The following is a 12,020-nucleotide window of genomic DNA, read 5'->3' as shown; positions in this document are numbered from 1 at the left end:
TCAGTAGTTGAGGCTCACGGGCTCCAGAGTGCAGGCTCAGAAGTTGCGGCACATGGGCTCAGTTGCTCTGCGGCACGTGGGATCCTCCCGGACCAGGGCTCGAACCCGTGTCCCCTGCACTAGCAGGTGGATTCTTAACCGCTGCGCCACCAGGGAAGCCCGGCAAGTGGATTCTTAACCACTGTGAAGTCCCCAGTGTTCTTTCTAATTAGTCAGCTATTAAGATTTTGACTATCATTCCCCAGATTAAGCACCTGCTATGTACCTAATCCAGTGATCGGAACTGTGAGGGACAGAAATTTTAGATAATACCTGCCTTCAAGAAGTTTAAATTTGAGGTCAGAACAGATACAGATTAAATAATCAGGAGTAATTATGTGCTAAACTCTGTGTCTCAGTCCATTTGGGCTGCTATAACAAAAATACCATAGACTGGGTGACTTAAACAACAAATTATTTTTTTTAAACATGTGTATACTGCAATTTTATTTCAATCGCACAAACGAAGTTAGCATGTAGGAAATTTAAATGAAACAGTACTGTAAAAATAGCAGAGAACCAAAAAATCTAAAACGGAAGTACACCTAAAGCATGAGAATTCAACATTCATTAGTGTTTCATCTTCTTATTTGATTGACACTTGATGTTTGCAAATTTTGAAACAAACTTTGAGATCATGATGACTATTGTGAAGAGATTTCAGCACCAGCACTAAGATTTGAACATTCAGTTGGTTTGCAATTGACTTGTTAGCCAGTTACATAATATATAGTACAGATTTGTCACAGGTCAGATCACAGTGTTGAAGGAAAGAAGTACCTTCCTGTAATTAGACAGGATCCCCTAAACTGCACTCAGCTTAAGACATCCAATGTAGAAGAGCATGAAAGCCATCATAATAATGTGGCTTCAAGGAACATAGTTTTGATAAGGAAAATAACCTAAGCTTTTGTTTCCCATTTTAATTACTGATATCTCTTAACAATGACAAAACTGTCACATAGGACAGTAAATGTATACAGCAATTCAATCAAACTTCTTGGAAAGAACTCATTTAGCAATCTGGGATGATGCAGGATGACAGGAAATGTAATGTGATTCAGTATTGGTTCTTTTTGTCATTTCACACAGACATCATGTTAATATTAGATCAAGGCACAAAACTTTGTGCATAAACCAGTTTCTTTTTTAAGATCTAGCATTTTTTTAATAGATATTTATTGGAGTATAATTGCTTCACAATGGTGTGTTAGTTTCTGCTGTATAACAAAGTGAGTCAGCTATACATATACATACATCCCCATATCTCCTCCCTCTTGCGTCTCCCTCCCACCCTCCCTATCCCACCGTGCTAGGTGGTCACAAAGCACGGAGCTGACGTCCCTGTGCTATGTGGCTGTTTTGAGTTCCACAGTAAGATATAATTCACGTGAAGCTCAGAATCATGTTTCAGACCATTGAACTTACCGAAGTTAAAATATAAATAGCTGAAGACATGATGTAAAAGATGAAGTACTTGGTTCTGTTAACCTATTTACCAATTAAAGCCACAAAATATTCCTCATTATTATTCATGCAGATAATTGAGAAAAAAGATAGTACAGAAATTAACTTTAAGTAAAACATTATTCCTTCCCTTCCTCCCACTCCCCTATACTCTGCAAAATCTTTTCCCTGGGACTAGGCCTTGAAAAGGCCACTACATATTAGTTTGACGTGCATTACTGTCTGCAATTAAAAAAGCTAATTTTGGGACTTCCCTGGCGGTCCAGTGGTTAGGACTCTGGACTTTCACTGCCAAGGGCATGGGTTCAATCCCTGGTTGGGGAACTAAGAACCCGCAAGCTGTGTGGCACGGCCAAAAATAAAATAAAATAAAACAAATAAAAAATAAAAAAGCTAATTTTGTGGTGTGTAATTATATTATAAAAATGTCCACACACATAAATCTAAAAAAGGTTGAAAACCTACAGTAAATCTACAATATATTGTTTTACATTTGACCACTGGTTTGTGTTATGTAGGAGTCACAGATTTGGTAAAGCATTCGTAACAATTTAGGAAGGCATCTACATCTTTAGATTCTGGACGAATTTCATGTTTGAATCTACAAAATTGCATGAAGTCTAACTCGAGATACTTCCTATCGTTCTAAAATTCCTCACTCTGGACAAATCATTTTTAGGACACTTTCTTATAAATATCACCCTGTGAAAGCACATACAATTCTGGTTGTTCCACATCTTATGATCTTAACCTGCGTAAGGCTGACCTCAATTATTCATGGAATATCAAATATGATAGGAAGACAAACCTGAGAGAAACATTTACAATACAATAGCATAACTTGCTAAATTCTTCATCAGCCTTCTCTGAAAAAAACTTCTCAAGGCTTTCTCCTCTTTATCTTAGTGTGGATTGTGGAAAATGTGCGATTTTTCTCTTGACATGAAAATATTTCAAGGCATGGCGATCTTGCCTGACAGGTTTAGTATTTTCTGCATGACTGATACCGGAACTCCTGTATGACTCCCTTCCATCCTGTTGTAAAGGTCAGAAAAAAGCAGCAAACTGGGAGGGAAATAGCTTATCGCCAGAGTGGTAATGTCTGAAGTCTTTCAAAGTATGTTGGTTTTTCCCTCCTTCCGACTGTTTGTCTCCATTTTCTTCTTACAGCTCACAAAATGTAGGGGGTTTGTTGTTGTTAACAGTTGTTCTTTGTAGGTTCTTTTTTTTTCCTTCTCCGGATTAAAGTCCTATCTCTCCTTAGTTTGTTTCTCTATGCAGTATTTGACTTGCTCAGTTCCTGCCTGATTGCATCATCGAGCTCATCTTTTAGCTTAGTTAATTCTTTTCTCATTTCATCTAGAATATCCTGCTTCCGCCTGGACTCCGTTCCCCTGGGCTGCGAAGAAGGTGCAGATTTTGGTCTGGAAATAACAGGTGACTTGCGCCATTCATTGTATTTGTTCTTTCCCAAGGTTTTCTTGTTGGTTCAGGTGTTCAGGTACTTGTTCAGGTTGTTCAGATTATTCAGGTACTTGTTGAAGAGGCCTTAGAAGTTACAGGCTCTGAATCTTCATTTTTGTCCTCTTTTTGTTCTGTTTCTATTGTTGATCCCTTTTCAGCAGTTCTTCTCCTCCTGGCCAGCAGGGCACTCATTTCTTCCATTAAACTACCACCCCCTAAAGGAAGGGGTCCCTTTCCATGACCTGTATCTGTTTTAGAGAAGGCCGAATTCACACCAGTGTTATTCCCTCCGCTTGGGAAAGAGGCATCTTCCATTCGTGACACTTTCCGAAGTTTTGCTCCAGCAATTGCAGCGGCAAGTCCAGTTAAAGGGCAGTTGTCTTCAGATGTGGATCCCAGAAAGAATCCAGATGCAGGGAGGGGAGGAGCAGGAAGTGGGGGGGGGGGGTACTTGATTAGGAAGCGGTGGTGGGGGAGGTGGAGGCCCAAGGACGAGGACGGAAGTGGAGGGGGTGGAAGGGGTCCTGGGGGAGGAGGGAGTACGGCTGATGCCTGGGCAGGACCTGGTGGGAGTGGAGAAGGGGGTGGAGGTGCAGGTGGTCCCAAGACAATGCCCTGCTGGGCTGGAGTCTCTGCCGGCTGAGAGGCGGCCTGCAAGCCTGGCTCAGAAGCGGGGGAGTCTCCCACCCAGCACAGAGTTCGGAGACGTCTCCTCAGAGGCAGGGGCAGCAGCAGCTGATATTCTTTGCTCTCGCTCGCATTCCAGCTGCTCCCTTTCTAGCTGCTCGTGCGGCTCTCTTTCTGGCCTTTCCCGGTCCAGTCTCTCCAGCCCCTCCCGCTCTTCTCTCTGTCTCTCCAGCTGCTCCTGCTTCAGTCGCTCCGTCTCCAGCCTTTCCCTTTCTAGCCTCTCCCTCGCCAGTCTCTCCCTTTCCATCCTTTCTCTCTCCAGCCTTTCCCACTCCAGCTCCTTTTGTCGTTGCTGTTCTTGTAGTTGCCTTCTTTGAATTTCCAATTCTCCTTGTGATGGGCCATTCTGAACTTGGGCAGGTAGCTGTGAATTTTGTCTAGGCAATGTTGGCCCTGTTTCCTGTGAATTCAACACTTCTAAGGCGTGCGTCACGGCACTTGCGAACACTGGCATCTTCTTTGCTGCCAAAGTTGAGACCATATACCTGTCTAGCATCCCACCATTGGTGGAAGGTCTGTGTAGCTTGATTGTACTTCAGCCCTTTAGGAACGGCACGGTTTATCACGACCTGATGGTCCTGAATCTTCCTGCTCACCACTCTGAACGTGTTGTTGCCTGTATGATGATATATACGAACTCTGCTGAACCCAGCTGAACCACCAGCTGGCACCCACTTTTTATTGGCATCGTCATAAACCATCACAGCAGCTCTTGCCTGACAGTTAATCTGTCCAATTATTATTTTAAATGTATCATGCCACTTCCTTCTGGTCTGCAGAGTTTCTGCTGAAAAATCAGCTGATAACCTTATGGGAGTTCCCTTGTATGTTATTTGTTGCTTTTCCCTTGTTGCTTTTAATATTTTCTCTTTATCTTTAATTTTTGTCATTTTGATTGCAATGTGTCACGGTGTATTCCTCTGTGGGTTTATCCTGTATGGAATTCTCCGGGCTTCCTGGACTTGGGTGATTGTTTCCTTTCCCAGGTTAAGACGTTTTCCGCTATTATCTCTTCAAATATTTTCTCAGGCCCTTTCTCTCTTCTCCTTCTGGGACGCCTATAGTGTGAATGTTAGTGCGCTTAATGTTCCAGAGGTCTCTTAACTGTCCTCATTTCTTTTTTTTTTTTGAATATAAATTTTAATTTATTTGTTTGTTTATTTATTTAGTTATGGCTGCATTCGGTCTTCATTGCTGCATGCAGGCTTTCTCTAGTTGCGGAGAGCAGGAGCTACTCTTCATTGTGGTGTACGGACTTCTCATTGAGGTGGCTTCTCTTGTTGCAGAGCATGGGCTCTAGGTGCGTGAGCTTCAGTAGTTGTGGCACATGGGCTCAGTAGTTGTGGCGCACAGGCTTAGTTGCTCCATGACATGTGGGATCTTCCGGGACCAGGGCTCGAACCTGTGTCCCCTGCATTGGCAGGCAGATTCTTAACCACTGTGCCACCAGGGAAGTCCTCCTCATTTCTTTTCATTCTTTTTTCTTTTTTCTGCTCCTCAGTGGTGATTTCCCCTACTCTGTCTTCCAGCTTACTGATCCATTCTGCTTCATTTACTCTACTGTTGATTCCTTCCAGTGTGTTTTTCACTTCAGTGATTGTATTTTTCAACTCTGTTTGGTTGTACTTTATATTTTCTAACTCTTTGTTAACAAATCCTTGTAACTTATCAATCTGTGCATCCATTTTTCTCCCGAGTTCTTGGATCACCTTTACAATTGTTACTCCAAACTCTTTCTCTGGTAGATTGCCTATCTCCACATCACTTAGTTCTTCTGGGGTTTTATCTTGTTCCTTCATCTGAGACATATTCCTCTGCCACCTCATTTTGTCTAAATTTCTATAGTATTTTTATGTGCGTGGTGGGTTAATTACGTTTCTCAACTTTGGAGATGTAGCCCTCTCTAGCAGACGTCCTATGAGTCCCAGCAGTACCCTCCTCTCTCATCACCCAAGGGTCAGAGGTCAGCTGGTCCCAGAGTAGTGTCTGGCCTGTTTGCAGACAACAGGCTGCTGGATTGTAGTTTTCTTCCTTCTGGTTTCTACCCGCTGGTGGATAAGGCTGGTCTAGAAGCTCATGTAGGCTTCCTGGTGGGAAGGGCTGATGCCAGCCCACTGGTGGGTGGAGCTGGGTCCTGGCCCTCTGGTGGGCGGGGCTGTGCCTAGGGTCCTCTCTAGAGGTGGCTGTGGGATCAGGAAGTCTTTAGGCAGCCTGTCTGCTAGTGGGTGGGGCTGTTAGTGGTTTGGCCTGAAGCCTACAGGCTGTTGGGTGGGGCTCGGTCTTGGTGCTAATGACCCAAGCAAGATGTCTGCCTCAAGGATAGTTCATGAAGATGAATGCTCCCCAGTATATCTGCCACCAGCTCTTATGACCCCAGCATGAGCCACAGCCACCCCCTGCCTCCCCAGGAGACCCTCCAAGACCAGCAGGTAGGTCTGGCCCAGGCTTCTATGAAGTTACTGCTTTTGCCCTTGGTTCCAGTGCACATGAGATTTTGTGTAATCCTTTTAAGAGCTAAGTCTCTGTTTCCCCCAGTCCTGCGGACCTCCTGCAGTTAAGCCCCGCTGGACTTCAAATCCAAATGCTCGGGGGCCCCTCTTCCCGATGCCAGACCCCAGGGCTGGGAAGCCTGATATGGACCTCAGAACTCTCACTCCTGTGGGAGAGCCTCTGCAATATAATTATTCTCCAGTATGTGGGTCACCCGGGGGAGGGAGGGGGTGGTGAGGGATTTTTTTTTTTTTTACTTGTTTCACTTTGTTCTTATTTTTATTCTTTTTAACATCTTTATTGGAGTATAATTGCTTTACAATGTTGTGTTAGTTTCTGCTGTAGAACAAAGTGAATCAGCTATACATATACATACATCCCCATATCCCCTCCCTCTTTCATCTCTCTCCCACCCTCCCTATCCCACCCCTCTAGGTGGTCACAAAGCACCAAGCTGATCTCCCTGTGCTATGCGGCTGCTTCCCACTAGCTATCTATTTTACATTTGGGAGTGTAGATATGTCAATGCCACTCTCACTTTGTCCCAGCTTACCCTTCCCCCTCCCCGTGTCCTCAAGTCCATTCTCTATGTCTGTGTCTTTATTCCTGTCCTGCCCCTAGGTTCTTCAGAACCTTTTTTTTTTTTTTTTTTTTAGATTCCATATATATGGGTTAGCATACGGTATTTGTTTGTCTCTCTCTGACTTACTTCACTCTGTATGACAGTCTCTAGGTCCATCCACCTCACTACAAATAACTCAATTTCGTTTCTTTTTATGGCTGAGTAATATTCCATTGTATATATGTGCCACATCTTCTTAATTCATTCATCTGTTGTTGGACACATAGGTTGCCTCCATGTCCTGGCTATTGTAAATAGGGCTGCAGTGAACATTGTGGTACATGACTCTTTTTGAATTATGATTTTCTCAGGGTATGTGCCCAGTAGTGGCATTGTTGGGTCATATGGTAGTTCTATTTTTAGTTTTTTAAGGAACCTCCATAGTGTTCCCCATAGTGGCTGTATCAATTTACATTCCCACCAACAGTGCAAGAGGGTTCCCTTTTCTCCACACCCTCTCCAGCATTTATTGTTTGTAGATTTTTTGGTAATGGCCATTCTGACCAGTGTGAGGTGATACCTCATTGTAGTTTTGATTTGCATTTCTCTAATGATTAGTGATGTTGAGCATCCTTTCATGTGTTTGTTGGCAATCTGTATATCTTCTTTGGAGAAATGTCTATTTAGGTCTTCTGCCCATTTTTGGATTGGATTATTTGTCTTTTTGATATTGAGCTGCATGAGCTGCTTGTATATTTTGGAGATTAATCCTTTGTCAGTTGCTTCGTTTGCAAATATTTTCTCCCATTCTGAGGGTTGTCTTTTCGTCTTGTTTATGGTTTCCTTTGCTGTGCAAAATCTTTTAAATTTCATTAGGTCCCATTTGTTTATTTTTGGTTTTATTTCCATTTCTCTAGGAGATGGGTCAAAAAGGATCTTGCTGTGATTGATGTCATAGAGCGTTCTGCCTATGTTTTCCTCTAAGAGTTTTATAGTGTCTGGCCTTACATTTAAGTCTTTAATCCATTTTGAGTTTATTTTTGTGTATGGTGTTAGGGAGTGTTCTAGTTTCATTCTTTTACATGTAGCTGTCCAGTTTTCCCAGCACCACTTATTGAAGAGGCTGTCTTTTCACCATTGTATATTCTTGCCTCCTTTATCAAAGATAAGGTGACCATATGTGCGTGGGCTTATCTCTGGGCTTTCTATCTTGCTCCATTGATCTGTATTTCTGTTTTTGTGCCAGTACCATAGTGTCTTGATTACTGTAGCTTTGTAGTATCGTCTGAAGTCAGGGAGCCTGATTCCTCCAGCTCCGTTTTTCTTTCTCAAGATTGCTTTAGCTATTCGGGGTCTTTTGTGTTTCCATACAGATGGTGAAATTTTTTGTTCTAGTTCTGTGAAAAATGCCATTGGTAGTTTGATAGCGATTGCATTGAATCTGTAGATTGCTTTGGGTAGTATAGGCATTTTCACAATGTTGATTCTTCCAATCCAAGAACATGGTATATCTCTCCATCTGTTTGTGTCATTTTTAATTTCTTTCATCAGTGTCTTATAGTTTTCTGCATGCAGGTCTTTTGTCTCCTTAGGTAGGTTTATTCCTGGGTATTTTATTCTTTTTGTTGCAATGGTAAATGGGAGTGTTTCCTTAATTTCTCTTTCAGATTTTTCATCATTAGTATATAGGAATGCAAGAGATTTCTGTGCATTAATTTTATATCCTGCTGCTTTACCAAATTCATTGATTAGCTCTAGTAGTTTTCTGGTAGCATCTTTAGGATTCTGTATGAATAGTATCATGTCATCTGCAAACAGTGACAGTTTTACTTCTTCTTTCCGATTTGGATTCCTTTTATTTCTTTTTCTTCTCTGATTGCTGTGGCTAAAACTTTCAAAACTATGTTGAATAATAGTGGTGAGAGTGGGCAACCTTGTCTTGTTCCTGATCTTAGAGGAAATGGTTTCAGTTTTTCACCATTGAGAACGATGTTGGCTGTGGGTTTGTCATATATGGCCTTTATTATGTTGAGGTAGCTTCCCTCTATGCCTACTTTCTGGAGAGTTTTTATCATAAATGAGTGTTGAATTTTGTCGAAGATTTTTCTGCATCTATTGAGATGATCATATGGTTTTTATCCTTCAATTTGTTAATATGGTTTATCACATTGATTGATTTGCATATATTGAAGAATCCTTGCATTCCTGGGATAAACCCCACTTGATCATGGTGTATGATCCTTTTAATGTGCTGTTGGATTCTGTTTGCCAATATTTTGTTGAGGATTTTTACATCTAGGTTCATCAGTGATATTGGCCTGTAGTTTTCTTTTTTTGTGACATCATTGTCTGCTTTTGGTATCAGGGTGATGGTGGCCTCGTAGAATGAGTTTGGAAGTGTTCCTCCCTCCGCTATATTTTGGAAGAGTTTGAGAAGGATAGGTGTTAGCTCTTCTCTAAATGTTTGATAGTATTTGCCTGTGAAGCCATTTGGTCCTGGGCTTTTGTTTGTTGGAAGATTTTTAATCACAGTTTCAATTTCAGTGCTTGTGTTGGTCTGTTCATATTTTCTATTTCTTCCTGGTTCAGTCTCTGAAGGTTGTACTTTTCTAAGAATTTGTCCACTTTTTCCAGGTTGTCCATTTTATTGGCATACAGTTGCTTGTTGTAATCTCTCATGATCCTTTGTATTTCTGAAGTGTCAGTTGTTACTTCTCCTTTTTCATTTCTAATTCTGTTGATATGAGTCTTTTCCCTTTTTTTCTTGATGAGTCTGCCTAATGGTTTATCAATTTTGTTTATCTTCTCAAAGAACCAGCTTTTAGTTTTATTGATCTTTGCTATTGTTTTCTTTGTTTGTATTTCATTTATTTCTGCTCTGATCTTTATGATTTCTTTCCTCCTGCTAACTTTGGGGTTTTTTTTGTTGTTGTTCTTCTTTCTCTAATTGCTTTAGGTGTAAGGTTAGGTTGTTTATTTGAGATGTTTCTTGTTTCTTGAGGTAGGATTGTATTGCTATAAACTTCCCTCTTACAACTGCTTTTGTTGCATCCCATAGGTTTTGGGTCATTGTGTTTTCATTGTTATTTGTTTCTAGGTATTTTTTGATTTCCTCTTTGATTTCTCCAGTGATCTCTTGGTTATTTAGTAGTGTATAGTTTAGCCTCCATGTGTTTGTATTCTTTTACAGTTTTCTCCCTGTAATTTATATCTAGTCTCACAGTGCTGTGGTCGGAAAAGATACCTGATACAATTTCAGTTTTCTTAAATTTACCAAGGCTTGATTTGTGACCCAAGATATGATCTATCCTCGAGAATGTTCCATGAGCACTTGAGAAGAAAGTGTATTCTGTTGTTTTTGGATGGAATGTCCTATAAATGTCAATTAAGTCCATTTGGTATTATGTGTCATTTAAAGCTTGTGTTTCCTTATTTATTTTCTGTTTGGATGATCTGTCTATTGGTGAAAATGGGGTGTTAAAGTCCCCTACTATTACTCTGTTACTATCAGTTTCCCCTTTTATGGCTGTTAGCATTTGCCTTATGTATTGAGGTGCTCCTATGTTGGGTGCATAAATATTTACAATTGTTATATCTTCTTCTTGGATTGATCCCTTGATCATTATGTAGTGTCCTTCTTTGTCTCTTGTATAGTCTTTATTTTAAAGTCTATTTTGTCTGATATGAGAATTGCTACTCCAGCTTTCTTTTGATTTTCATTTGCATGGAATATTTTTTTCCATCCCCTCACTTTCAGTCTGTATGTGTCCCTAGGTCTGAAGTGGGTCTCTTGTAGACAGCATATATAAAGGTCTTGTTTTTGTATCCATTCAGCCGGTCTATGTCTTTTGGTTGGAGCATTTAATTCATTTACATTTAAGGTAATTATCGATATGTATGTTCCTATTACCATTTTCTTAATTGTTTTGGGTTTGTTATTGTAGGTCTTTTCCTTCTTTTGTGTTTCCTGCCTAGAGAAGTTCCTTTAGCATTTGCTGCAAAGCTGGTTTGGAGGTGCTGCATTCTCTTAGCTTTTGCTTGTCTGTAAAGGTTTTAATTTCTCTGTCGAATCTGAATGTGATCCTAGCTGGGTGGAGTAATCTTGGTTGTAGGTTTTTCCCTTTCAGCACTTTAAATATGTCCTGCCACTCCCTTCTGGCTTGCAGAGTTTCTGCTGAAAATCAGCTGTTAACCTTATGGGGATTCCCTTGTATGTTATTTGTTGCTTTTCCCTTGCTGCTTTTAATATTTTTTCTTTGTATTTAACTTTTGATAGTTTGATGAATATATGTCTTGGTGTGTTTCTCCTTGGATTCATCCTGTTTGGGAATCTCTGTGCTTCCTGGAGTTGACTGACTATTTCCTTTCCCATATTAGGGAAGTTTTCAACTATAATCTCTTCAAATATTTTCTCAGTCCCTTTCTTTTTCCCTTCTTCTTCTGGGACCCCTGTAATTTGAATGTTGGTGTGTTTAATGTTGTCCCAGAAGTCTCTGAGACTCTCCTCAATTCTTTTCATTCTTTTTTCTTTATTCTGCTCTGCAGTAGTTATTTCCACTATTTTATCTTCCAGGTCACTTAACTGTTCTGTCTCAGTTTTTCTGCTATTGATTCTTTCTAGAGAATTTTAAATTTCATTTATGTGTTGTTCATCATTGTTTGTTTGCTCTTTAGTTCTTCTAGGTCCTTGTTAAACGTTTCTTGTATTTTCTCCATTCTATTTCCAAGATTTTGGATCATCTTTACTATCATTACTCTGAATTCCTTCTCAGGTAGACTGCCTATTTCCTCTTCATTTGTTTGGTCTGGTGGGTTTTTACTTTGCTCCTTCATCTGCTGCATATTTCTCTGTCTTCTCATTTCGCTTAACTTACTGTTTTTTGGGTCTCCTTTTCGCAGGCTGCAGGTTCGTAGTTCCCATTGTTTTTGGTGTCTGCCCCCAGTGGGTGAGGTTGGTTCAGCGGGTTGTGTAGGCTTCCTGGTGGAGGACACTGGTGCCTATGTTCTGGTGGATGAGGCTGGATCTTGTCTTTCTGATGGGCAGGACTGCGTCCAGTGGTGTGTTTTGGAGTGTCTGTGAACTTAGTATGATTTTAGGCAGGCTGTCTGCTAATGGGTGGGGTTGTGTTCCTGTCTTGCTAGTTGTTTGGCATGGGGTGTCCAGCACTGGAGCTTGCTGGTCATTGAGTGGAGCTGGTTCTTAGTGTTGAGTTGGAGATCTCTGGGAGAGCTCTCGCCGATTAATATTACGTGGGGCCTGGAGGTCTGTGATGGTCCAATGTCCTGAACTAGCCTCTTCCACCTCAGAGGC

At 41.1% G+C, this 12,020-nt stretch overlaps 1 pseudogene; it reads right to left on the bottom strand.

Moving 5' to 3' along the window:
• Positions 1–2,712: 2,712 nt before the first annotated feature.
• LOC137751881 (protein enabled homolog pseudogene) lies at positions 2,713–5,483 on the bottom strand (annotated as a pseudogene).
• Positions 5,484–12,020: the final 6,537 nt, after the last annotated feature.

The sequence above is a fragment of the Eschrichtius robustus genome, chromosome 18 (assembly GCF_028021215.1).
Source record: "Eschrichtius robustus isolate mEscRob2 chromosome 18, mEscRob2.pri, whole genome shotgun sequence".
Classification (NCBI taxonomy): domain Eukaryota; kingdom Metazoa; phylum Chordata; class Mammalia; order Artiodactyla; family Eschrichtiidae; genus Eschrichtius; species Eschrichtius robustus.
The sequence above is the reverse complement of the archived record's forward strand: the minus strand, read 5'-3'. Positions and strand labels throughout refer to the sequence as shown.